The sequence below is a fragment of the Pleurodeles waltl genome, chromosome 3_1 (genome assembly GCF_031143425.1).
Source record: "Pleurodeles waltl isolate 20211129_DDA chromosome 3_1, aPleWal1.hap1.20221129, whole genome shotgun sequence".
NCBI lineage: Eukaryota > Metazoa > Chordata > Amphibia > Caudata > Salamandridae > Pleurodeles > Pleurodeles waltl.
This window is the reverse complement of record NC_090440.1, coordinates 248,200,992-248,228,738: the sequence shown is the minus strand read 5'-3', so window position 1 is coordinate 248,228,738 and position 27,747 is coordinate 248,200,992.

Below are 27,747 nucleotides of genomic sequence, written 5' to 3'. Positions count from 1 at the left end.
GGAGATGTGTGTGTATTTTGAGCGCAGAGGTGTGTACCGCCAATGGAATACCACGGTTGAAAGACCGCCGCGTGGATTCGTGGGTCGTGATAGCATGGGCGTGTTTCTGTTGGCGTGACGGTGGATGATTTGTTTTCACCAGTTTATCACTGACCTTTGGTGTGGCGGACTTGTGTAGGTGTCTGTATTTCGGCGGATTCCGACATGTGTGTCATAATAGCTGTGGCGGAATTCCGCGGCGGTGTATTGGCGGTCTTCTGCACGGTGGTAAGCGGCTTTTACCACCAATGTTGTAATGACCCCCAAAATGTGGGACTTATGAGCCAGAAGTGCTCTGAGAATCGTCAGGAGATCATGACCTACCTGCTCTCTTATTAACCAAACATGCATTTCCAGTCAGCCTGACTTGGCGGTAGTTTGCACTGCTTTCTCTGTAGCAGCAACTCCTATTCTGCAGCACCTCGCAGAAGAGCTATCTAGCCTTGTGGCACCCTCACCGACTACAGCCTGCACCTTCATCCCTCTGGAGTTTCTCAACTTCCAAAAAATAAAAAATAAATCAATGTAGAAATCTTCTCCTTGACTTTGTCCAGCTGCTTCCCAATGACGATGCCTCTTCCTTGAACACCACCCTGCTAAACTTTAACTTCTTGGTCATCTGTGATGTTTTTTTATGCCATCAATAATGTCATAAATAATGTCATGGAACATGACATGAGTGATGTAATATGTGAGGTCATAAGCAGTGCATGACGGGGTGAAAATTAAGGTTAGCTCTGCTAACTATAACTAGTGAATTCAGAAAGTTATTTTGGCGCTGACATATTCACCTGTAGCAAACCCCCCCGGAGGCAGTAAACTCTCCTCCATTCATGGGCTTTGGTGTGTGGCGTGGGTTTGACTGCTTGCAGCCTGGCACTGCGTCCATCCCCCCCCCTGCAGGCACCTAACAAGTGGGGGTTTGGCAACAGGGCATGCTCTGTGGCCAGGCTCTGCAGCCAACCCTCTGCAGGCAGCCAACCCATGCTGTGCACGGCCTTTAGCAGTTCATGGCAGGGAGTTAGCTGCAGGGTCTGGCCTGCGTACGGCCCACCTCCCTGAGCTAATACTGGCCCCAGGGATCTCTCGGGTTCAAACCACATATGTAAAGGTGAGGACGCACACAGGTCCCTCCCCAAGCCAATTTTGGTAGCAGAGACTCCTTCCCCTGGGGCCAAAGCATATGTTTTAAAGGCAGGGGACCCACATTTTCTCTCCCTCAGCCTTATTAGGCTTCGGGACCCCACCCACTAGGGCCAAAGTGAACAAAAACAGTTTAAGGGGCTTTTAGGGGGCTGATCCGCCCCCCTCCTAAGCCTTTTAGACCCTGGGTACCTCATCCTTCTGGGGACTAATTCTAAGGATTGGGGGTGTGCAGCCTCCTAGCCTTCTTAGGCCCCCATCATCAAGGGCAAAACAGCAATTAAAATGAGGAGGGTGCCACGCATCCCCCTCTTTGAGCCTTTGTAGGCCCAGGGGTCCTCATGCCCCCCCCAGGTGATACTGAACATGAAATGGAGGAGGCAGACTGACCCCCCCTCACTGCACCATTTGTGGTCCTTGGGACCCCTTCCCCTGGGGTCTCTCTAAATTTAGGAGGGTGCCCCGGTACCCCCTAGAGGTACCCACTAAACAACATATATAATAAGGAAGGGGGCACAAGTCTCCCCTATCTGAGCCTTCCTGGCCCCTGGGGGCCCCAGCCATATGTTATTTAAAAGGGGAGAGGTCCCACATGGCCCCCCTCCAAGGGGCTTTCCAGGCTCTAGGGACCACTCCCCCAGGGTCAGAGGTGGGTGCCCCATGCTCACCTGTGGCACCCACAAACCACATATTGGGAGCGTCTGGGAAAATCTTAGGGTCATTGCGACCCCATCCGGCTCCCCGCATGGTGCAGGAGCTAGCGTTACTCCCACCCGGAGGGAGCAGCTCACTGTAGGAGTGCAGGCAGGAAAACAGAACAGAAATATACTCCCAGCCAAAAGGATCATGTTTTAATCTCCTGCTGGCAGGGAGCTGACTTGCCTTCCCTGCCCGCAATGCTGCAGGGACGGAATGCATGTTTACTTCCATTTGGTGGGACATTTAAAAATGCTCCAGCAAGGCAGGAGTAAACACATATTTTCCTGCCCACATCAGTGCAAGCACGGAAACTATTCTCTCCTGGGGTTGAGCTCCCTGGGACAGAGTTTGTGGAGCCCAGGGGATGGGGTCCTTGTGGCCTTTTAAGGCTCAGGGAGGAGGGCCATGTGGCCCTCCTTCCTTTAAATTTAAGTGTGACATTGGGAATGGGGTCCTCATGGGCTAAAAGAAGCTCAGGGATGAGGGCTGCGTGGCCTCATTCCCTTTTTGTGTTAGATTTGGCCAGAGAGCTATGGCTCCGGAGCAGGACCGCACATCCCCTCCCCTTAATTAAGGAATGGGGCCCCTGGGGATGGGATCTCCAGGCCTATAATGGCTTCCTCCACTTTTTTTGCACATTTTGGCCCCATGGGATGGACTATCTGAGGCCCTCATCAGTTCAGGGAAGGTGGCTGTGTGCCCCTCTCCCCTTACTGAAGGGGTTCAGGTTCCCAGGGCTCAAAATTGGCTCAGGAATGGGTGGCCTGCTGATGCTCAAATCCCTAAATACGTTTTTAATCATGGGACGAATGGCTGTTTTTTAAAAATATTCTGGCCCCAGGGGGCCTTCTGCCCCCTACCCCCAGAGGACAAAGGGGGAAGGGTATCCCCACCCAACCCCATTATATTATTATTTATCTTTAAACTTCAGGACAGGGAACTAAGTCACTGGGTCCTGTAATGGCTGCCAGCTACATTTTTCTCATGTTTTTGGCAGCCTAAGTGAGTGCTCCCTCCGGCTGGAGTCTGACTCCAACAGGAGTGAATTGGGCTAAGGGAAAATAAGCTCCCAGGGCCAATTGGAACACTATTTTTAAATTGCCATTCCCATGAGATTCCCACGGGACACTTGTTGACCCAACTATCGAGATATACAATTATTTTTTAACCTTAATTTCTCAAAAAAACTATAGAATATATTTACAAAAAATCACAGAAAGTACAATATGCGGGCCAATATCTAGCTTCTCGACAATTTTGGTGTAATTCGGTTCAGCTGTTTTTGTAGTAGCACTGCGTAAAAAAGTCTATGGAAATGAAGAATATATGAGTGACAGGAGCTGTTTATTTACTTTTACACTGGTCCGTGAAAAGAGCTTTGTGGTTTGACAAATGATGTTTTTAATGTTTTATTTTAAATAATACTTGATTAAAAATATAATCACTATAATTAAACATTACAATGTGTCAATTTATGAAATATACATTTGAATAAAGTTGTTGGTGACTATTTGACAAAACCATTTGTTCTGTTTTATATAAATTGATGTGCTGACCCAATGATAAAGCCATTAGGTTTGCCTTACCTAAAATGACACTCTTTATATTGATACATGACATAGTCAGCGATGGGGGTGTAGATGCCCGCGGTGTGGTTGGTATTAGGGATTGGCTGCAGGTCAGGCCCTGAGCCCAAACGCAAACAACACACGGCCGAAAGTCATGTGCTATGGGGGTAGGTAGCCACACGTATTGGCACAGGTCTTGCCATGTGCCCAGTCCCACATTGTGTACGGCGATCAACATCTTACTTTCTGTTAACAAAACAGAGACATTAGTTAAGAGCTAATAGATAAAAAACTAAAAATAGTGAAATTCACCAGTTATAGTTTAGTCAGCTAAGTTAAATTTGACTTGCACCCCTCTCATGCACTCTCTCATGACGTTAAATCACATCAATAATGACATCACTGATATCTCAAATGCCATCACTGATGCCATCACTGATGAAATCACTGAATACTTCATCCATGATACTGCTACTCACATTGTGCCACAAACCCATACATGTTTTTAAAATCTAAGGTTGGTGCTAAAAGGACACTAGTCATGTATAGCATATTATTATTGTGTATACATGTTTGGGTGCATATAATGAAAATAATGTAAGAACTGGAGGCAAATGTGTCTATGTACCATGAACGTTATATGATGTACAGTTAACCGACCAGTAAAGTTCCTGGTCAGACAGTCCTTCATGATGAACAGGGTAAAGTCTGATAGAGCACCTGATATGGATTGCAGAGGCATGTTTCAAAGTAGGTTGTGTCTTAAAACATAAGAACTGTCACACAAAAAGAGTGAGAAAAGCCAAAGCTCCTGTTTACAATATTTTATCCACCAGTGGATGTCTGAGCACATGATCATGTTAAATAGTTGGAGTACAACAGCACCAGATGGTATTCAATTATTCCGGCAATATTGGTAGGGGTGTATCAAAGGTAATCAGTGATGTCATGAATTATGTCATCAATGATGTGAATAAACTTGTCACGGGTGATGTAAAGTGTGAGGTCATAAGCGTGACAATATTTAGCATAGTAAAGTATAACTGGTGAATTTCACGGTTTCTTTGGTTTTTAAACATTAGTTTTCAAATTATGTTTTTCAAGTTATTCCAGCAACTAACTATAATGTCACTTTAACCTTTGTTTTTTCCAAAAAACTTCTGTGTTTAAAACATAATCTAAAATCTTACTGTCTTACCTAATCACATTGATTTTTTCAGTGAAATTTAGAGGTTTTCCTTATGTGAGGTGCAATCTTAGCACCATACCTAACTATATAGACACTTTAACTTAAATATTACAGTTTATTACCACAGTACATCTAAATTAACAGGAGCCAAACTCTGCTCACTGTCTTTTAGATTGCATGTTACCCTTACTCTACATATACAACAGAACCACTGTGTAGGCTCAAGACTGGCTAGGAAGTATTAGAAGTCAGCACAATTGAAAGAGGCACAAGCCAAGGATGCCATTTGTCATGTTTTATATTTGCCTTGGTTATAAAAGCCTTTTCCCCAGCCAAGTTCACACACATCTACAACCTTCACAGATTTAGGCACTCTGAGATATGGGTGCATTGAGGATGTAACCAAAGGCACCCTAGTGAAGCTATAACTTCCATTAAGCATACCATAGCCTTCTGGAACCCTCGTCCCATATAAATGATGTCAAAATGATGATCCTCCTGCAGCTTCTATACTTCTATAGGAACCTTCTAATGGGGCTGCCTCACAGAATATTCAAAGTGTTGAATGGGATGCTTGTGGAACTTTTGTGGGAGGGCGAGAAGAGCAGGGATAAGAAACAGAAGCTTGGGCTTCCTATTACAGAAGGGGACTTGATGATCCCCTGTTTTTGACTCCAACTGCTGGACTACTCAGCTGCACTGGGTAGCAAAATAGTAAGCAATTCTGAAGTGACAAGTTTTCAAAATGGAACGTATCTTACTCCTATCAGACTGAAGAGGGTCTATGTCCTTTCAACAACAGAATGCCCAGATGCTAAGGGTGTGGATATTCTCAATATATTGTGGTCCTGCCTGGCAATTGGGAAATAATGGCAAAAAATAACACACACTTTGGAAAAGTTCACTGGTAGGACCAACCTATTTATACCTTCACTATGCATGTATGTAAACATACGATATTTCTGTACCGCAGACCTAGCCAAAAGACAGTGAAGCACTGTACAGTATCAACTCAAACTTTGTTTCATTTTAAGACATCACAATCAAAATACATTTGCAAATGGTTGTTGAACCCATGTACACAAAATGGAACATTGTTAGAGTCTCCTGCAGAAATGTTGATTACAGGATTAACATACATGTTATACATCAGCATAAGAATCAACTATTACCTCCCCCACCCATCCCCATAACCAGACTGTGTCACCTGCTGTGTTTCGTAATTTAATGAAATATATAGTAGCTTGTATTAGTGTAGGGTGAAGTGTGACTGATGTCTTATTGATGTATGATATATGGAACACTGGGCAGCCGATGTCTCTGTGGTGTGGATTAACAGGTTGCACAAGTTCCAGATTGCCAATGAGGGGGAGTGCAGGTATGCGTACCTGGTCAGGGTAGTTTGCAAGGAGGGGCAGTCTGATACCAAGTTGCCTGACATATGTGCAGCCTAGGCAGTCAAAATACTTGTTCCAGTGACATAACCTCGTTCGACCATGTGATAAACATTTGACGAACAAAGAAGCAACATTAATAATGGGCATAAGCACACGGGTGATCAAAAGGTAGATTGGAAATAATGGCTATTCATTCAACTCAGTAAGCCCATCTGGACCCGGGCCACATCAGTTTTATATTCGCTCCGTTACATTACGAGGATAATAATATATCACCAAACCAGTGTTATAGCCTGGATATGCTCTGCCCACCTCATAGTACTTTAACAGTATTATGATAGGCTCTAGACAGAGTAATGGAAATTCCACATTTGCGTCATTCAGAAATAAACAGAATTATATGAGCTACAAACAATGCACTGGAACTGTCTTCAAGGCTAATAGAGACATACCGCATATTAACAGTACTCACAACCTTAAGCCCAATAAGTCATGGTACATTTGTGGAGTGATCATGGGGAACAAGGCCACAATAGTTGTGGAGTCTGATTCTGAAGCATTACTCTGAGAGGAACTGGAGCTGATGGATTTGTGAGACACAAGCAGTGTAGTGGCTGATCAAAGTTCTGCTTGTTGACCTCCCATGACCTACTGTATAGATGGTGTTGTGCCAGCCTTGGTCTTTTCTGGTAGACATTGACGCCATCTTTTCGAAGTTTGTTGAGGCATAGGGGAGCCTCCTTGGCACGGCCCAGGCCTATGAGAGTCTTGAAAATGTTGTTCCATCCAGTCCCATGCCTTTTCTGGTGTGTCAAAAAAATGGATCTGCTGGTCTTGTATCACTTTAACTCAAGCTGGAAAAATCATTGCATATCAGAGGCCAGCTGCACAGATGTGTTTTATGACCTCCTTAAAGGAGGCACATTGGCGCTGCACCCTGATTGTATAGTTGTGGAACAGTGACATTTTAACATTATCAATTTGGATTGGCACTTTCTCACATGCTGCTCGAAGTACTGCATCTTGGTCTTTGTAGTTTAGGATTTTGGTGACCATATGGTATTGGAGAGTACCGGGTATGTGTCATCTGGATGGGACTTTGTGTCCTTTCTCAACAACAAAGAAATTAGAGAGATCTGTGGGCACCACTACTGTCTGTAGCCAGTCCTCAATAAATTGCATTGCCTGGGGGCCCTCTGTGCCTTCTGACACCCCTACAATGCGAATATTGTTATGGCGCACTTGTCCTTCTACATCCTCCAACTGGTCTTGTAATTGTTCCACTTGTCGTCATAGTTAGTTAAGTTGTGAAGAGTGACCCGCTTGGGTAGTGAATAAAACAGCAAGGGAGTGCTCATTTTGGTTGATTCTGTCAGCCATTTTGCATTAGTCATCTTTGAGGAGGATTATATCTGCCATTAGCACTCCCAGACATCATTCAGTGGCTGTCCGTGAGTCACAAATCTCCTGAAGGATCACATCTAGTTTATCTGTGTGGTGCGACATTGCTGTTGGGGGTATACAACCTTCTTGTGTTTGGGTTGGAGAGTATTCGGAGGTTTTTATACAGGATTGGGGATCAGGCCTGTCTACCTTATTCATGTTGCATCCCATTACACCTGAGCGTATCTTCCAAACACTGAGAGCAGGTGCCTTGCAGGTACTTCGAGTGCATCCACACAGATGTCTTCCTGGAGAGGTTTGAGCTGTTGTGCTTGTGGAAAAGAATGGCCAGTGCACGATTTCTTAGCAATGGTGATGGGACTGGCTGGTCCAGGTGCATGCAGCACTGTCTACAGATAGATGGAGGGAGGCACAGCATGGCGCTCCCATGCGGTCAGGGTCAGGCCCTCACTGGCTCATGTCTTCGATCAGGAACTCACTAGTGGGTTATTGCTACTGCATAATAGTTCATGAGTTTCTCCCAATCCCAGTGTTCAGCCAGGGCCTCTCACTAGTATAGATTTGAGCTTTGGGTGGCTGCGCACAGTTTCAGAGGCACACAGAGCACTTTGTTTGGGTCACTGCACAAGGAGGGCTGTTGTGTCAAGAGGAGAGGAGCTGCAGCTTGTGTCGGCACCTGCAATCAGCGGAGCAGTGGTATGGGAAAGTGACTGCCACTGCAGTAATAGTCTAGCCAGTGCTGTATTTAGTGGCCCGGCTACAGGTAAAGCCATTTTCTAAATCCTAATGACTGGATTTGTGTCTCAACTGGCAAAGAAGGGCTTTTACTGTTGTGTACTTTTAATGCCCGAACGTGTCCCAGGGGATCGCTGAGGTAATCTAGAGGGCAGTATCTATTATAGGCTGGCAGTCACTCATAGGCCAGTTCCAGTCAGATTTTCTGACTCAGGGCCCCAAAACAGGATCGCAGTGGACGATTTAAGGGAGGGAAGTCCCCAGTTTGTGCTTCTCAGATGGGGGGGCGAGAAGGGGAGTGACCAGGCTGGTTAAATGGGGCCACCACCTCAAGTCCTAGGCCGCAGCGTGCCCACCGTTGTGCATGTCAGTCTCAGGGCGGGGCTAAGGCTGCATTACCAGGCCCCAAACTTAAGCTGATCGTGCTTCTTACCTGTCACGATCAGAGGTGACCAACATTATTATCTTACTCCCTCCAAGCACCAGGGACAGCAGTGCATTGGTGTCATTGCAGCATAGCACAGCACTGTCTGCCCACCTCTTGTCTCTCACAGGCCCCAACTCCACACAGCTGCTGTTACTCCGGTGCAGTGTTTGGAATGTGCAGTTTCGGGCCCTGTGAGGAGGCCAAATGGCGGTCCCGGGTTTCTGGGTTTAAAAGGCTGCCGAAGCGGCATTGTTGAGGGCTTGATGAAGTGGTTGTTGTGTCGCTGGCATGCGACACAGTGAAAGAAACAACACACCGGTGTGGGTGAGTGACACTTTATTTCTAGTCTTACACCCTGTCTGACTTTCCCATGTTCCCCACCTCTATTTGTACCCTCCCTGCGTCACTCCTCATGAGCTCCATCTCGCGCCTCACTGCAGGGGGGATTACTCCCTAACTCCTTCGGCTCCAGGGAAGTGGTCTTGCCCACTTCCTGTGGCAACACTACATCCCTCCCCAATGGGGGAGACAAATATGCACAAACAAGATAACTGTAAACAAATGAGGTGATGCTGAGGACTTTGGCCTGCGGTAGGGCAGGTTGGGAGTGTCTTGCCCTGGGTCTCCACTGCTAGGATCAGTCACACGCAAAGTCTCCATAGCATCGGTAAGGACCTGGGTTGTGCCTCAACATGTATCGTCCGCTCCCGGATCTATCTGACATTGGGGCCTGATTTGCGCTTTCACTGGGTGCCTTTGCTCTTGCGGATTGCTCTTGCACTTGCGCTGGTGCTGGGGTGGGCACTTGTTCCTCAGTAGCGATTCTCTCTCCGTCACTTGCTGTCTCCTGGTATACGGGGTCCATGTCTGAGTCCGTGCTGCTTCTTCTGTCCTCGCAAGGTGTCAACAGGGACAGGTATTTGAACAGTGCCACATTGCGGGTTACAGTCTCTGGCCCCCGGCGGGCTGTCACCATGGTGCCCTTCACAGCGACTACTGTCCACGGTTGTGCCTTGAGGGGCAGGCGGAACTTGCCTCCTGAGTTGCAGTCTTTGACCAGGAGAGCATCGCCCACCTGCACTGGGACTGCCCGAGCTCTCTGTTTTTTGGAGGCATACCCGTTTGTACGGGCCCTCCTCGCTGCAGATCGGTCTGGTGGTGGTGGTTGTGTTGCCCATGAGGGGTGATGTGGGATATTGTTCTTCCAAAACAGAGCTGGCTGGGGGTCACCCCGGTGGTGGTGTGGGGAGTGACCCTGTATTCTCATAGAAATGTATAGATGGCGCTTTCTAGGTTTCTGGATTCCGCCATGGCAAGGCAGATTTCTTTATTTAGGGTTTTGACAAACCTCTCCACTTACCCCTTCTCTTGTGGCCACCGGGGTGTGACTCGCCGGTGCTTGGTGTTGGTGGAGGCCAGGAAGTCCACCCACTCTCGGATGTTGAAGGGGGGTCCGTTGTCTGTGTGCACCTTGCCCAAAAACCCATGGGTGGCCATGAGCTTCTAGAATTTTGGGATGACTGTGTGTGCAGACGTGGAACGTACCACCTCAACCTCGGGGTACCGCAAGTAGTCGTCAACTACCACTACCATGTAGGACCCATCAGGAAGGCTTCCGAAGTCCGCGCTTACCCTTTGCCACGGGGCCGAGGGCCCCTTTTCGGTGATGACCTGTGCTGGAGGATCCGGGGAGCCACTGGCTTGGCAGACAAGACTGGCTTGGTAGACAAGACATCCTTTGACGGCTTCCTCTACAAGCTGGTCTAGTCCTGGAAACCACACCTTGTTCCGGAGGCGGGTCTTTAATTTGACAATGCCCTGGTGGGCTCCATGGGTGAGGGACACGGCTCGGGCCGTCAAACTGGATGGTATTACCGGGCAGAATCCTCTCAGCAGGCAGCATCTTCGCTTACTGAGAGCTTGTGTCGTACGTTGAACAAAGCGTGTAGGCTGTCTTGAGCGTCCTGCGTACGGAAAACATCTGGGCGTTGGAGCGGCCACCAGTCTTTTGACCAGGTGGCTGTTATGGCAATTTGTTGCCATTCGTCCTGGTTGGTAGCTGCTATTACTTCACTATGTGGTATGGGTCTACCACAAACCGCATGTACTCCTCTGTTTTTTGGGCCTCTGCCACTTTTTGAGGGGTGGCCAGGCGGGCATGGCGTGATAGAAAGTCTGTGGGATTCTTTGTGCCTGGCTGATATTCAATGGTAAAATCAAATTCTTAGAGTTGCAAGATCCACTTCTCGATCCTGGGTGGCGGTTTTGAGGACGACCCCTTGAAAAGAGGCAGCAGTGGTTTGTGGTCGGTCACTACGGAGAATGGCTTGCCCTACAGATATAGGTGGAAATGGTGACATCCCCAGTGGATTGCAATGGTCTCCAGCTCAACTTGGGAGTATCTCTGTTCTGTTGGCGTGAGTGTGCGGCTGGCAAAAGCGATGGGAGCCCATTCCCTGCAGTCTTGTTTCTGCGCTAGGACAGCTCCTAGGCCTGTGGGACTGGCGTTGATGACCAGCTGTGACTCCCGTTGAGGGTCGAAAAATGCTAGCGTGGTGTCAGCAGAAAGTGCGTTTTTGGAGACTTGGAAAGCGTGTTCTTGTTCCTCGCCCCACTTCCATTGGTGGTCAGCTTGTGTGAGCCGTGGCAGGGGGCCTGTGATGTCTGCCAGGTTCGTCATGAATCAGCCACAATATGTGACCATGCCTAGGAAATTTCAGACACCCGAGACTGAAGTGGGAGCTGGGGCTTCTTGGATATCTCTGACTTTGAGTGGGTCCGGTCTGACGCCGTGCATGGAGAACCGGTATCCAAAGAAACAGATCTCTTCCTTCAGGAAGTCACATTTTTCTCAGTGGAGCATTAGTCCTTGATTCTGCAGTCTTGTGAACACAGCCCGCAGCCTCCTCAGGTGGTCTTCTAGTAGGGGCGTGAACCAGGATGTCATCACTCATGTTGAGGACTCCTGGAAGTCCTTGCAGGACTCCTTTTATGACGTGTTGGAAAACTTCAGCCGCACTGAAAATGCCAAAGTTGAGCCGCTTGTACCACCAGAGGCCATTGTATGTGGAAAATGTGTTTTTTGGCCGGGACTCGGGTGTAGCATGATTTGATGATACCCCGACGTGAGGTCCATTTTTGATAACCATCTGAACCGGTTAACTTGCTGAGGATGTCATCTATGGTTGGAGTCAGGTGTCTTTCTCTTTTGATCGCCAGATTTGGCATGCTCATGTCCACGCAAATGTGGACAGCGTCTGGCTGCTTGGGTTTCCTTGCTACCACGATCGAAGACACCCATGGTGTGGGGCCTGAGACCCGTTCAATTATGCCCTCTTGCTCTAGGAGTTGGAGCTCGCGCTCTACTTTTGGTTGGAGGTGGAACGCCACTCGCCGATGTCTGAGGGCCGTGGGGGCGATTGAGTCATGTATGTGGAGTTGGAGCGGAGGCCCTTTCAGCCAGCCAATGCCATCAAACAGGAAGCTGAATTCCTCTATCAGATCTCGGAGTGCGTTCGCATGGATGCTGAATGCAAAATGCACTAGGTCGAGGTCTTGGGTAGTTTGGCAGCCCAGCAGGAACCCGCCACTGTCCTTGGATACGTAGATCTTCGTGGTCTTGTTGGTGACGTCGTGGGTAACCTCCGCCGTGAATACCCCAGCTATTTCTAGGGGTCGGGTGTTGCCAAATGCGAATACTTGCACACTTGTGGGTCGGAGTGGCGGCAGCGGCTTGGGTAACGTCTGGTACACACCCATGGCCATCAGGTTTATGGAAGCACCAGTGTCCACTAGTGCTGATATGGGAAGCCCTTAGACAAGAATTTGGCATGTGGGTAGCCGCCGGTTCCCGACAGTGTGCACTATGTGGACTGTGTGATGGTCGCCGTCCATGTCGCTGTCCGAATCTGGAGTGGTCTTGATCGTTTTGATTAAGTTTTTTGTTGTGTGAGTTGTAGTTTTGGGCGTAGATCGGCAGACTTTTGCGAAATGGTTGGCTTTTCCGCATGCGCTGCATGTTTTGCCCCAGGCTGGGCAGGTGGTGGGGTGTGGTGCCGGGCCGCCACACCACTTCCAGGGTTTGCCTTTCAACTTTCCTTTGTAGCTGTCACCTCTTGCTTGCGGTATGTTCGTCATCACCGCGTTGGCCGCTTCTGATTTCACCTGGGCTGGTGGTGCTTGCTCCTTTTGTGCCGCACAAGCTCGCGACAGTTCTTGAGACCGTCCGAGGGTGAGGATGTCTTTCATGGGCATGTTCGGTTGTTGTAGGATGCACTCCTGGAGCTTTGATGACGAGCACCCTTGGATTAACTTTGCCCGGATTTCGTCCTCCTTGTCGGGTAGTGTACAGGTGCTGGCTAGCTCTCTCAGCCTGGCATAGAAGATATCAACTGACTCGTCCGCTGCCTGGCGAGCTTGGCGCAGCAGAAATCGCTCGTAGTCCGGGTTCGCATAAGGCTCGAAATGCGCAGCAATTGCGCCTTTCAGGGTTTCATACGTGTGCAGCCATGCTTCTGTTACTGATTTGAAGACTTTGTGGATGTCTGCCCCACCGATGTGAAGAAGGAGGGGTCTCCGTCTTTCTGGCTGGACGTCCAGAGCCTCGAAGTATGTTTTGAGGCACTCCACCCCGACTTTCCACCTCACGGCCTGGTAAGGAGGGGCACCGGTGACGGTGAACGGCTCCAGAGGAGGTATACTGGCCATGGTGAGGGGTGTAGGTCATGGTGAGGTGCCGTACGCCAGTCTTGGGTCCTCAGTTGTCTCCTATGTCACTTTGCTGGTGGTGGTGGGTGCGGCAAAGTGCTGTAGCAGGACCTCCCTTGTGTTCCGGTTAGTGCTGCCGGTGGCGAGGGCGTGAGGAGGTGAGGAAAGCCCATTTTTTAGGGGGGGGGAGAACTTGCGTCGATGGGTGGGGCAGCAACAGTCCTCGAGGGAAACCTCCTTACCTCGCGATGGGCGTTTGGCAGCAGAGGGCGTGGTAGGGCATGACGGCCCTCTGGAGACTCTGTGCGCTGATGCGCGGTGTGTCGGCGGTGGCCATGGCCAGGACGGAGCAAGCTGATGGCAGGATGGTCGTGGCCGCAGGGCTGTGCGCGCCGCGTTCTCTTTTACTTTTTCTTTCCTTGCCGTCGGGATGGGCGATACCGGCAGTTGTCGGGCCTGGAGGGTTATTACAGCCGGCAGGTGGTAGGCGGGGTGCGTCTCCGCAAGCGTCGGGGTAGTAAACGGAGGGCGCAGCACCGGGCTGGGGTGGTGTAGCGTGCCGGATCGTTGGTGCTACCTAAAAGTGGTAAGCCCACTCTCGTCGCCAAAGAATGTTGTGTCGCTGGCATGCGGGCAGTGAAAGACACAACACACCGGTGTGGGTGAGTAACGCTTTATTTGTAGTCTTACACCCCGTCTGACTTTCCCGCGTTCCCCACCTCTATTTGTACCCTCCCCCGTGTCACTCCTCATGCGCTCCATCTTGCGCCTCACTGCAGGGGGATTACTCCCTAATTCCTTCCGCTCCAGGGAAGTGGTCTTGCCCACTTCCTGCAGCAACACTACAGTGGTGTTGCAGGGAAATTCAATAGATGACTGGGCCGGGGTCCGGAGTGTTCCACCGCCATCTCAGGGGATTAACCACGCCCCCCAAGCAGTGTACAGTGTCAAAGACAAGCACAATGTTGGTACCTGATATGTTTGCAATGGGTTCGCCCTTCACCTGTTAAAGTGTAATGGGTGTTTTTGTGTTGTGCACCGCCAAGTCAGGTCATGATGGGAATGACCATGACGTAGGCGGGCTAAGTTAATAAAGGGCCTGGGGACCCGTACCTCATAGCCAAAAAGCGATTACGATGTCTTTGCAGTGCAACATTTTAGACCAGGCCCTGAAGCGTAATACCCATCCTGCCCCCCCTTCCACCACTCCAAAACTAGCAATACCTTATGCACTTAAAGACCAAGGTGGACGAGATACACCAAGGCATTGGTGGCACAGCGCCGGGGACAGAAGTTAGGATACATTGTTTTTTAATTCGACATCTTGAAATGATGTCATGCTTATCAGCAGATAACTGATGCATGATGAGATAGGCTCGCCCACTCTCTGATAGCACAGTTTTGGAAGCACAATTAAAGACAATGAAGGGGAGACCCCGAGCCAACAGCCCTGGCTGTGGTTAGACCAAAGAGACACTGCAATTAATACACATCGCAGAGATGAGAGCGCAACCATGCTTCAGGCTGCAAGCAGTAGGGGTAAATGGTGATGGGAAATATATAAACGTGGATCCTGTGTGTTCAATAAAACTACCTATATGTAAACTGACAATGCTTGCAATAAAAACCAATAGAGATGTGTTATACTTCACACAGGGAAACAATTCACCTAACAAGCCTTGCAGCAGAAATGTAAATTTTTCCACACTGGTTTTAGTTAAGCCCAATTTGTAAAACAAATGCACATGAAAAACACAATGGCATTAATCATACATGTAGATGCACAGAGTGTAATATGCTATCTATTAACATTGTTGAGGAAATGGAGGTGCATCATGACCCACTTGAGGCTTTGCCTCTCATGAGTCATTTCCCTCCCCACACTCAACAGTAGTAATAAACAACACATGACACTCTGCAAATCTTAATTTATACTATAGCTGCTTTCATTGCACAAAATGCAGTGGGATACAAACCTACATTTCACATGGAACCCTGAAACATATTCCACTGTTCCCTGTGAAATATCGATTTCATTCTCATAATGAAAGCTCCTAAACTGCTCTGCACAGTTTTACCATTGTCCGATCTACTAAGAGTTTATGGTGTGAAGGACGAAATGATGTGGTAAAGTTATCTAAATCATGCTACAACTGTAAATTATGATAGTCGTACTTCAATCTATCTTGGCTAGAAACAACTTTTTGGTGAAATCTACAAGTTATGTGGTAAATCTGAAAAAAGTTGTTAAATCCCGCAGCCACAAAAATTGCATATTCACTAAAGGTAAACAGAACCTAAACATTCTATTTCCAATTAGTGCCTATTGTTAACTGTGTTTGAAGCAAACATCTTTTAAAACTGTCCACCCCAAAATAATATAAAATTGTATTATATAGAAAATAATAATATAAAAAATACATACTTACTGCGTAAAATGTATTATATCGTTCTATGTTGCCATAACTGGGGCCTGGGGACATTTAAACCCCCCCCCATCCCCAAATCGTTCTATAATTCAGACATGCAGAAGGAATCTATGAAATAGTTTTTGTGGAGGTCATCATACGTTTCTTTAAGGATTTAAAAGGACTGCAAAGGTGTTACAAATCATTAACTTTGCAACTTAGACACATTTCTTATCTCCTTTAATCATACATCTATATAGTCATTCACATTATTTTCAAGAGGATGGAATTCTTTTTTTCAATGTACACGGATAAGAAAATATGTAGGTTGACAACATCCATTAAGACTGAAGGAGCAGTTACCCAGGACAAAAAGAAGAGAGAGTAAAAACTGAATACAAGGACATTCTGTCTTGACCCGAGACCAGTCGCATCTGAAAATCCAATCAATCTCTCTTCCCATTACTGGAAATGGACTATACAATCTTGGCTTTATTTTCACTGAGCTAATTGGTAAGACTGTTATTGGCATTTCAGATCAATAGCCAAGTCTAACTCCTTCCTCAGTATTTATAGCTTTGTGGCTAACCGGCACCTGACGTTAAAAAGACAGTCTAGTGCCAATGTGCCAGGCAGTGGCGGTTCGGTTGGGAATAATTTTTGGGAGACCACACTTCTGAGCTGAGGTTTTCTTGATTTCAACTGACTCACTAACTTGCAATAAATTCACTTTGTGCAAATGTTGAACTTAAAAACAAACCTCCAAATATACAGATTAACATTGAACAATGATGTGCAAAGGTACGTGAAGACCATGACCTTCATGTGGAGTCATGCAATTTAGAACTGAAGATGCACTGATTTAGCCCCATTTCCTGTTTTTTTAATGCTACCACGCCACAGCCTATTTCAGAATTAGAGCATATTGGGCAGCTGTGGAGTTTTGTCTCTATATGCTGTGCCTCTTGGGACAGACTTTGGCTCTGCATTGTATTGTATTTCACAATTTACTTAGTGTTTCCTACCCCTTAATGGGATGCTAAAACACTTGTCCTCACAGGTAGCATGCTACTCTGTGTAGGGTGTGTGGATGGAAGAGTGTTGTCTTAGTATTCAGTCTATGTGGGAAGTGTTTCCATGCTGTCGTGATGGCCACTGACATTGGGTATTATGGTATGGGATGAAGTGCTTAGCAGTATGGTAAAGAAAAGGAGTGTGAAAGATAGTTGAACTATTTACGTTTTGAGATACACTAGGAGCACTAGTTATCCCTGTAGGCAATTTTCTATTCATTAGAAGAGACATTCTTGCACCGTTCCTGTACTTGCTGTTGCATTAAGTTTCAGCTTGCTGAAATGTTATGATTCTGGAAAGGTATCAGGAGGAGAGAAGAGAGTATCAAAGATCTGGCCGGCTAGACAGTCTGTGAGTCATTCTTCTTTTGTGATTTTAATTTACAGAGATAAGTGAAGGTCAGATTGTATAGCTGGTGGGACCTGAAGTGATTGACTAAGTTGCAGTTGGCCAGCGTTGCTAGAGTGGTTTCTCCTTTAGTGCTAAGGGGCTGAACCCTCTGAAATTCCTGTGCATCAACATTAAAACAATATGAAATAGATCCATTTGATTAGAAATACAATCATATCTCTAAACAAATCGATGTATTTAACTCTGGGCTGTCTGTCCCAGGCTTCCTGCCCCACCTCGCTTTGAAGTAGGAGACGGAAGGCAGGCAGCAAATCAACATCTCTGCAATGTGATGCACAACGCAGGGCTTAGCTTTCCAAGGCCCTTTAAATTGTGGTCTAAGGTGGTATCCACTATAGGCCAGTGATACTTTTAGCGTCATGGTTTCGGGCATTGGAGTCTTCATCCCTGCGTGAGGGCAGGCATCTGTCATTCACAGGCATTGATCCCACCCTTTCCCATTCTTCGCACATTAGGAGTGAATGCAAGCACGTCTGGTTTAGTGCCTTGTCCTCGGTAATGGTAAGTATTATAATGCTAATCTTGGGTTATTTATATTGTGTTAAGACCCCTTGTCACCTTAACATCCCAGGCCCTGGCTGCATATCGCTGGCCCCTGTATTTGTATCTCTGCTAAATTGTTCCAAAACACAAACAGGGTTTGATTTCCCTTGCAAAGTTTATCCACATATCCTAATCAAACTCAAAGTGAAAAATATGTGCTTACAGGAAAGGCAGTTATCTGCTGCCTAGGTTAAAACTGGCCCTACCTTCATGCCCTTAACATTAATGCCAAAAACATGGCTTGATTTGTGAACAGAGAAAACTGAATGTTTAAAAACATTAAAGTAATGTGTGTCAGTGATTTTGCTTCTCCCCTTTTTCACGTTTCACTTAATGTTGCATTCACTAAGAGAATTAGCTGTTTCATCATGCTCTGTTTCTGTATTTCTTTTGGTGCATTTTATTACTCTTGCATACTTTGACTTGTGCCAAGTGTTTTTGAGGGGCTTTGATTGAGAGAGCTGGTGCTGAGGCTGAAGACTAAGCAAAGTGCCAGTCAGTGTGCTGGTGCCTCTGCAGAGCACACACAACAATGGTCACGTATAATAGCTACAATTGGAATTCAGTGTAAATGTGTGCAAAGGTTGTGCAAAGAGGTGAAAATATTTAGAAAGCAAAAGCAAAAGGAAATCATGTGTTCAAATGTGTATGAGTATGGTGTATGTTTGAGATGGTAAAATGAGGGTGATGCGAGGAAGTGCATTCAGGCAACAGTGAAAAGAGGGTGCTGAAGAGGAAAGAGAGAGATTGAAAACATGCAGATGTATGAGATGTGCAGAGAAAAAGGGCATATATATTGATCATAAAGCACATAAGTGAAGGCCATACTCCTCCCACAGGCCTCAATAATATTTAATTCATAGTCTCACAATTTATAAGAAATCATTGTTGTTACTCATTTATCTTAAACAGATAACTAACATTGACAAAGCCAATGGAACTGACAAGTTTTAGGTGCATGTCAGTTGTTGTGTTATATATTTGGATGCAATAACATCTCAGAGAGAAACTAAAATACAGGCCGGTTGGCACACTAAGGGAATCAAAGACATTTATTTTGCATGCCCCTTTTAGAGAGCCCCCACTTTTTGCATCCCACTTAAAGACCTATGTTAGAAATGGGGTCTTTAGTTGACAGTCAGGTTACCCCTGTTCAAGCAAGGACCCTCACTCTAGTCAGGGTAAAAGAGAATCACCCTTAGCTAACCCCTGTTTACCCCCTTGGTAGCTTGTCAGAGCAGTAGGCGTAACTTCAGAGTGCTAGGTATTTGTACCAACGGACATAGTAACTCAATGAAAACACTACAAAATGACAACACAGGTTTAGAAAAATAGGAAATATTTATCTAAACAAAACAAGACCAAAACAACAAAAATCCACAATACACAAGTCAAGTTATCAATTAAAAAGCAAAAAGAGTTTTTATGTAGTTTAAAACACACACTAACACTGTTAGCATGAAAATGTACCTTGGGTGCGTCAAAAATTACTCCGCACAGGTGAGTCTGCGTCAAAAAGGGCTTGCGTTGATTTCACTCACAAGCGAGACCATGCGTCGGGTGCGGGCAGGCCTTGCGTTGTTTTTACATGTCCAGTAGTGTTTGCGTCAGAAATCCAGCCGCACGATGACCTGAAAACCACACAAAGCAGGTTGCCATCTCCCAGCCTCCGTCAGCGATGTTGCGCGTCTTTTCTCCTGCATCGTTCGTCGATTTTTTGGTCGCATTTCCAGCAAGCATCAATTTTCAGCCGTGGAGCCAGCGGCGCATCGTTTCTTCAGCCGCAGATCGGAGTCACGTCGATCTTTTCCCCGCACAGCGCCAGACACTCACCAAGGGGTTGGAGACTGCATTGTGTGAGGGCAGGCACAGCCCTTTCAGGTGTGAGTGACCACTGCTCCCGTACCTCCTAGCACAGATGGCTCATCAGGATATGCTCACTCCCTCCACTGACCCATCTTTTTCTCCTGCAGACAGGAGGCTAGGAAGAGGCTCACTCTCCTCCTCTACCCCATCATCTGTTGCAAGGAGCATGGACAGTTCAGTCCTCTCAAAGTGAGGTTTGAGGTGGTTGACATGCAGGACCCTCAAAGGGTTCCTTGGAAACCACAAGTCCACCAGGTAGGTGACTTCACTCTTGCGCTCCACCACCACAAATGGCCCAGTCCACTTATCCTAGCGCGCCCTAGTCTCCACTGGTGCCATCACCCACACTTTTTGTCCAGGTTGAAACGCGACAAGAGTGGCATTCTGGTCATACCAGCGTTTCATGTCCTCCTGGCTTGCTTCCAGGTTCTCCTGTGCGAGACTCCTGAAGCGGGCAGTCTGGTTTCTCAGAGCCAGCATGTAACTGAATACCTCCTGGGGGGGTTTACTAGGAGCTTTCTCCAAAGCCTCCTTGACCAGACTTAAAGGTACTAAACCCAAGTCCCTTTTGAGGCACCTCCCTGTAGGCAACAGAAGGCATGGCAAGAGGACATCCTACTTCCGCCTCTAGGGCTCTGACAGGCCCATGATCATGCCTTTCAAGGTGCGGTTGAATCTCTCAACCAGACCATTACTTTGGTGGCAGTCATCCTCCCAATAAATCAGGTGTGATCCTGGCTCCTTGCCAGCCGCCTGGTCTGCAGTCTGCTGCCGCAAACCCTCCAAATTAGGGCATGTCTTCTGTGCTGCACAGAATGCTTTCCTGGTGGCCCCCCCCCTTCCTACTGCCACTGCAACAACACCGGGGCCTCCCCCAGTTCAGCCACCTGTTCCCCTGTAGGCTTGGGGCGTCACCCTCAGGCTCTGCCTCCTCCAGGACTGTGGGAACTTCGGGGGCCAGCTTCCCGCGCCCCCTGCCCTTCCTCTTCTTGGTGGACCCCTGGGCCACTGTTTCAGGCTCCAGGGGCTCTTGATTACCCTGACGGGCTGCCATTGACCGGGTGGATACGCATACCCACCCAGGCAGACCCAACATCTCCAAATGAGACCTGTGTTCCACCTCCTTCCAAGGGGAATCCTCCAGGTCATTGCCTTGCAAACAATCAACAGGCATGGTTGGACTCATAGCTACCTTCAAGGAACCTGAGACCCCCCCACACTCAAAGGGAACCTGCACCACTCTGCACAGGCGCTCTGAGTTGTCCACTGCAATTACTTGGTGAAGTACCCGGGGATCAATCTGCTCTTCAGACACCAGCTGACTCCTCACTGTAGTCACACTGGCTCCTGTGTCTCTCAGAGCCTCCACCCTCTGTCCATTAATTGTCACCCACTGCCTGTACTTCTTAGTGTTTTCAGGCACTAGGGTTCTCTAGACCATCTCACTGTTCCCTAGTGAGACAAGGGTCATCTCAGCTGAAACCAACTCCCCCCCAAGCGCTACACTACCCAAACCCTGGGACAGCGCACCAGTGGGTGTCGGTGTACTTTTGGGGCATTTGGGGTCCCACCTCACATGACCCACCTGGTCACATGCATAGCACTTACATGGGGGACCACCTGCCACTGGCTTCCCTTTGGAGAACCGTGGCTTCTTTTCACTGGGGGGTTCTGAATCCTTACCCTGGGAATCAGTTTGGGGCCCTATAGAGAACTCCCCCTGTTTACCCTTACATACCCTTTTTCTGAGAGGGACCCTGCCAACCCTTGGCGTGGTCCCCCCATACCTCTTTTGGACTCTGGTGCTCTTCCAGCACCGGTTAGCAGTGGTAAAGTGCCCAGAGCAACAAAAACAGCAAAATCTGAGTCCAGCACACGTCAACAACCTAGGGAACAGAGGCAAAAAGTTAAGGGAGACCACGCCAAGGATGAAGAGTCTAACAACCTATCTGCACATATTTCTGTATGACTGATTGCAGCCAGCAACTGTGGGTGCTTCCTGATACCTGGTTAGGACATTTTCTTCCAAATTTGATGCCGCATGCAGTGCAAGACAGTGCACAAGCACACACTTTAAAGGGCCTGAAGTTGTCACTTTGTACAATTTGCACATTAAAATAATTTTAACTTATTATTGCAGTAAGATGTTTCAGTTTTTAATGTGTTTAATATTTCAACACTATACATTTGCACTACTTTATGAACCTTGCTTTCTCACTAAATAAATTTGCTTTCAATGAGTGTTGTTGTAAAAGTATTCTTAGTAAAGGAATATGTGGAAACAGCATGCGTGGTTGTGTTATACAACTCCCTCCTTAACCTAAAAAACTACCCCAAACCCCTCACCCACTCTGAGGCCCAAAACTACCCCAACCCTAAAAACCTTAGCCCCTGTTTACATAAGAAAAACTCCCCGACTCCCCCACCAGCCTTGAGCCCTAAAACATTCCACCACCCCTAATAGTGAAACCACCTTTACCCCCACCCACCCTAAGCCCTAAAAATTAAAGCACCCCAACCCCACTCCTAAAAAATAAACTACCCAACACCCCCACCCGCCCAGAGCCCTAAAACCTTCCCCACCCCTAAAAAATAAACTACCCGACCCCCACCCGCCTTAAGCCCTAAAAAATAAATTACCCCAAACCCCACCTCGCTCCTAAAAAAAAAACTACCCCACACCCCTCACCCGTCCTGAGCCCTAAAACCTTCCCCCACCCCTAATAACTAAACTATCCATTAAGCCCTAAAACATTAACTATCCCGACCCCCATCCCACCCCTAAAAAATAAACTACCACCACACACCTTCAGCCTTAAACCCACCACACAGGTAAAAATTACCCCCAACTCTGCCCCAGCTCCACTTACCTCACCTTGTCCTCTCCCGATCCTTCCTCCTTTCCTCTACGCCCTTCAACAGCCCTTAATTAAACCTTCATGTCTCTAAAAAATAAACTACCCTGACCCCAAACCTCCGCTCCAAAAAAACGAACTACCCCAACCCCCACCCACCCTCACCCCTAAAAATGAACTACCCTGACTCCCCACTCACCCTAGGCCCTAAAAAATAAACTACCCTGCCGCTACAAAATAAACTACCCTGATCCCCCCACACACCCTAAGACCTAAATCCACCCCACTGCTAAAAACTACCTCCCAAGCCCTGCCCAGCCCCATTTATCTCACCACTTCATCTCTTGATCCTTCCTCCTCTCTGACCCTCTCCCACCCTCCCTTAAACCTTCCCCTGCATCTTACAAAATAAGTACACCAACCCCCTCACCCCTGCCCCTAGAAAATAACCGACCATGACCTCATCCTCCCTTAGCCTTACAAAATAAACTACCCTACCCCCTCACCCACTCTAAGCCCTAAAATATAAACTACCCCAACCCCCGCCCACCCTAAGCCCTAAATTCACCCTACCCCTAAATACTACCCCAACCCTGCCCCAGCCCCACTTACCTCACTGTGTCCTCTCCCGATCCTTCCTCCTCTTTTCTTCGCACCACTAGACTGCTCTCTGCCTTATCTCTGCCTTAACCACGCATATGTGTGGTTTAGGCACATGCATGGTTAAGGCAGAGAAAGGCAGTCGTAGTTTAGGCAAACATTGTTGCGCTTACATGGTAAACGTCTGCATGGCTTAGGCCTAGTTGTTTAGGACATTTCCCATTCTGTGTTGGCTGAATTCTGTAGCCAATAGCGGTTATCATCAATTCAATGTCTCAAGGTGTTGGAGCTGGTTACTCGGAGATGCTATTTTAGGAACAACCAGGTTATCAACTCTACTCCAAACTTTATATGCTCTTCGATGCAGCAGATTCTGACCTGTAAAGAGTTCCAAAGTTTTGCTGCTTGGACTGAAGGAGAAGATCCTCATATGGATTTTTTGTGTAAGGCAGTACAACAATCTGAGGGGGTTGTCTGGAGCTAAGATGTCTGTTTGGAGTACTTACATTTTACTTGAAGGTTTAGTGGTCATTGACCTTGGTGAGCTCTGACTACTGCAATCCATAGCTATTTGAATATTGATTCTATCACTATCGGCAACCTGTGGAGTCCTTGTAGAATTGGTGACGTGTTACCAAAGGTACAGGCGGAGCTGTAATCTTGCTACAGCACCCTGTATTCTTTGTAGGTTCTGAATAATAATACAAATCGTTTAACGTAAGTAACACTGATGTAGTAGAGCTTGAATATCACAAGTGTGAAAATGGCCTGCAGCTTTTGTTTGTATCCATGGTAGGGGAATATATGGTTTAAGGTTTTTATGATGTGAATGGTGCTTTTTCGTGACTGTTTAACGTGGTATCGGGGAAAGGTTTGAAACATGCTCACTACGAATTTCTCACCTCTCTTGAGATGGTTGGAGGGACATCAGACTCTTTTGTTCATAGACATTGGCAAAATGTGGAAAATAGAATGATTAAAAAATTGGTGATGTTCTGATCACATTCGTACTTAAGCACAACACGTTGGCTTGTATGATGGCTCATTGAGGTAAGCTTTTGCCGGTGGATAGTTGTGGTGATCAGCAGATCATAGTTTCAATAACAGCAATATCACTGTGGGCTAACATCTCCTGTTGGAGAGGATGGCTGAGATTACACATTGTACTGAGTCTTTAGGAGTTGTTTTAGATTCTTGTTGCTAGAAAGATGCCATCTTCATTACTCATCATAAATGTTAGAATAAAGTAGAAAGCACATCCCTTATAACCTATAGGTCTCTACCATAAGAGAAAATAAGAGAACACGTAGTGAGGATCTTTTGGACCTCAGTTGGTTCACCATTTTTAGCCTTGTTTTGAATTTCATATTTTATACTTTTCTGCTACATCTCTTTTTAGCACTGATACTTTACACACTTTGCTTGCATGGCATTCTTCTAAGAATATTTTGTACCAGTTGCTTGTTTAGTTGACCTTTTCTCAACATATTATCAGTGCCTTCTGCTATAGACTAGGAACACAGTACACAACTTCCCAGTGCTTCAGTTGCCCGTTCTGAGACAGTTTCTAACATCTAGACATACTGTTGCATCAGAGCTGTATTTTCAACACAGTGCAGGCTTTATTATATAAATGATGCATTAACCCAGAAGGGGCTAAGGCTTTCCAGGTGTTACCATCTTGGGACACATGCAGTCTTCGACATGCAGCTCGGCTGGTGCTAATCTACCAGCTCCCCAAAGGGATTGCCATCCATACTGCAGGCTGACGCCTGATGCTGTCTACAGGTGCAAGACAGATGGTATATCCACTATGCTTTTGGTATAGATTTAGGGTTATGTACGAATATCTAGAAATCATATACCATCTTTGGATTGTTCATTCTCTTTACCAAGTTCGTAATGCTGGTTACTTTGCTTTGTTTCATCTGCCTGATGATTGTGTCTCATTCTCTCTATGAAAGACTATGATTGTTTTAATAATTGTATTGAAAACCTATCTCATATCTCTCTTGTGTTCCACTTGGGAATGCATGAGTAATACAACAAAAAGGTGTGCCATGACTCAGTTTAAAAGTATCCTCAGGAACAGAACCTTCCTAGAATCCCACATTTCAGCAACCCTGTCTCTGATGTAGTTGTATAGTACAGAGGAACAGTGTGGCTAAATGGGGCGAGGGTTTAGGAAGGGTACAGCAGGGAAGGACATCTGAAAAGAAAATAGTCTTAAGATTAATATGATGACCAAACCTTCATAATATGAATTGGCAACAGGAATGTGTCAACAATTCTTACTACAGCAGAATAGGCTCAACAAAACATATGGGGCATATAAATATGTGTATGCTTTTATTCAGTCACTAAAGCATGATCGATGTTATTGGTCAGCTCAATAAACGTCAGAAAAAATAAGCCCCCCACAGGTGTACATATTATAATGTTCTTGTTAATATGTTTGAGGAATCTGAGATTCAAAGAAAGACAAAACTACAGTGGCAAAGCAAGTTAGATTTAACCAAAAAGAACATCATAAAGAACAGACCTCTCCGTGGAGTAGGAAATTAACTTAACTTGCTGCTACACAGGCAGCACCTTTCATTCATAAAAAATCACAAACACCTGTGGAGATAATATGCAAAGCATTGCAAAATACGGTTATAAAAAATATCTGAAAAACATTTTGTGTTTACCATAACTTTTCCTCAGCCCAACAGCCTGTCCAGGCAGGTGCTTTCTTCTTTGTGCTACTTGCTCATAACTAAGTATATGGGGGCCAGTGCTCATGGCTGCAGCATGATAGAAGTGTGCTGTCATCTGATTGGTGGTGCTTGTAAGGTTTCTAAAGATGTTGATCTAGTGCTCAAGGTGGCAGTCTGGTTGAAAAATGTCTTGCGTGACATACAGAGGATCTAAAAAGGGGAAGTGGCCGGAGTGCTCATGTCATATGCACAGCTCCCGTTAAACTACATGATCTAATTTGCTTAACCCAACTGCTCTACTTCTTGTTTTGCACGTTGGTAGAAAACCACAGAATGTTCCTATGGCAGGATGCTTGTCAAACGGGAGGCCCTTTGCTAAACGTCCTTCTGTCTAATGCAAACTCTCATTGACCTTGAGGTTGCAGGTGTCAGTGGCCTCAGTGTGGATTAGATCAAGCTAACACAGAGGCTTAGAATCCTTGTTTACAACATAAATTCTGCAGGCCTGAGGCTGGGGAATAGGGGGTGGAGGATGGTCTATCTCTTGGTCAGTTTGACCTCTGCCATTCCTGTCTTTAATTGATATTTCAACTATCTCCATTAAGGCAACACTTTCCCTATGGTCTGGCTAGTATGCAGACCTCAATCTGACCCTCCCTAACATATGAATCCTCACTATTTTAGACAACATTTTCTTACAGCAATACACTAGTGCTTCTAGGATGCAACATAACAAGAACAACATCACAATGATTGGTACTAAGGCTTTGAATAATTCTAACATACAGGATGGTAACCAATCAAACCACCCTTTTGGGGTACCCCCTTCCTTTACAATAATCTTTTGTGGATTATGCAGGACCTGTATTGGGTAAATCAAGGTCCCATTGTCCACTTTGTTGGCACGTATGGGGGTTATCAAGTCCAGCAAATATCTATGCTGCGTGAGCATAACCCTCATGGCTCTAAGCTCTTCCTTGCTAGCGTTTATTTGATCTTTGAAGGTATTGATTGCTTTCCTTAACTCCCAATGTGGCATTTGTAGCCACCTAGCATTAGCCTTTATTTGCAAGGTGAAATAAGGGAAGATGCCCCTCCCAATTCACCTGTGAGTTGGAGAACAGGTGAACTTCTTCAGGAATGTCTTTGAAGGTGCTCCACCCAAAGAGCTCTGTTGCATGTTTCTCATGGTGCAGGAGGGTAGTTTTCTTGTCCATCGGATGATTGTGCAGTTGCAAAATGTCCATACCTTGTAGCGTGAAAGAGGGAGTGTGCATTGTGACCAGGGTGCAGAGATTTTTCCAGCCGGGAGTTAGCTGGATATACAGCCACTGTCTACACTGCTAGTAGTAGTCCATTAGACTGGACGTGCCCTGCTGCATATCAGTGTTGTATATTGTGGGGTTGCAGTTGAAGTTGCACCCCACGTCAGTGGTTCCATTGCCACTAAAACATAAAGAGAAAGACATTTGTTTTATTACTAGAGTGGGATCTGATGGAAGTTCTACCCAAGTGAGGCATGGCCTATTGTCATCCCAAACTAGCTGGCACATTGACTGTGTGGTCCGTGTACCTGTCCACAGGGAACGAGCTTTGCATGCAAATATTATTTCCTTTCTCCAGCTTTTGCTAATGTATAATGATCTGCTCACCTGAAAGAATGGCTTTTTGCACATGTAGGGCATGGTGAACCAAAGTAACTATTGCACTGTGTCAGAGGTGAAGTTACTCCTAAGAATCCCAGCACAGTTTTGCAAGCCCTTCACCCCCTAGGACATTGTGCCAACTGACCCCTTTTTCTCCATTTTATCAAGTTCTGACTATAACTGGTCATTGTCAGTTATTACTTGCAGGACTGCTAGTGTATTGTCATATAATGTAGTGTTGGCTACAAAGGATGCCTGCATTATTTTTACGGGCTGCAACTGCGCTCAAATTCGACAGAGGAACAAGTGTATCAGGTACATGGTAATGTTAGGCAGT